Below are 967 nucleotides of genomic sequence, written 5' to 3' on the forward strand. Positions count from 1 at the left end.
CTATAAAATTTAAAAATAATTGATCTAAAGCACTGAGTTTAAGCGTTTTACATTTTATTATTTTTTTGGGACGTCCTTTAATTTCAAACTCTGAGCATGTTGTATTAACCACACATGATTAGTTATTTCGTATGCTTTATGTTTTTGGCTGGTCTCTGTTCTCAATAGTGGTTGTATAATTGTCAACAACTCAACATTTCTTTTCTCCGTCACAGATGATGTTAATGCAACTGCACTGCGACCAAATCCGAAGAAGTTATGATCAATGGCATGCCAAATAGTAAATCAATGTCTAGTGCAAATCCGGAAAATAACACTTCCATTGTTGCTTGCCGGATTTGTGGTCTTGTTTGGCACATATAACCATGTTTTTAATGTCCATTGTTACTAGGACTAGCCATTAGATGGTTGATATGGATGCCAGTTGCCAAAAATGGAAAAAAAAAAAGTTCTCTAATTTATCAGAGCCTGGTTTCGATCCAGGGACCTGTGGGTTATGGGCCCACCACGCTTCCGCTGCGCCACTCTGATTGTTGAAAATTACTTCCCAAATATTTTATATCACTTTCTATTTTCTCTGAACATTATTGCATTAATTGGCAAGAGTTTGATTTTAATTTTTAAGGTCTATGCTCATGCAGGTGGAAATAGGCAGAATACAAACCTGATTCATGTTGTAATAGATGGCCCATGCCTACGTCTATTATTTTTTATAGAATTTTTCTTTAAGCTCGAAGTTGATCTGTTTAAACTCCGACAAGTCCACAAATCTATTTAAAAAGTTTGTTTTGTGAATTAAAAACTAAAATAATAAACTTAAAAAATCTAAATGACATTAAATTTATTCTAAATTTTATAATTTATATTTTATAAAGAATAATTTATTTATATATCAATCTTTAGTCACATTTCATAATCATATTTAGAATTTATACAAAATTAAAAAAAAAAACTATAATTTTAACCA

General features: G+C 30.8%; 1 non-coding gene across 1 annotated transcript; it reads right to left on the reverse strand.

Moving 5' to 3' along the window:
- Positions 460-531, reverse strand: TRNAM-CAU. Its single transcript has one exon. It is a non-coding gene; the product is annotated as a tRNA-Met (tRNA).

The sequence above is a fragment of the Arachis ipaensis genome, chromosome B06 (assembly GCF_000816755.2).
Source record: "Arachis ipaensis cultivar K30076 chromosome B06, Araip1.1, whole genome shotgun sequence".
NCBI classification, from domain to species: Eukaryota; Viridiplantae; Streptophyta; class Magnoliopsida; order Fabales; family Fabaceae; genus Arachis; species Arachis ipaensis.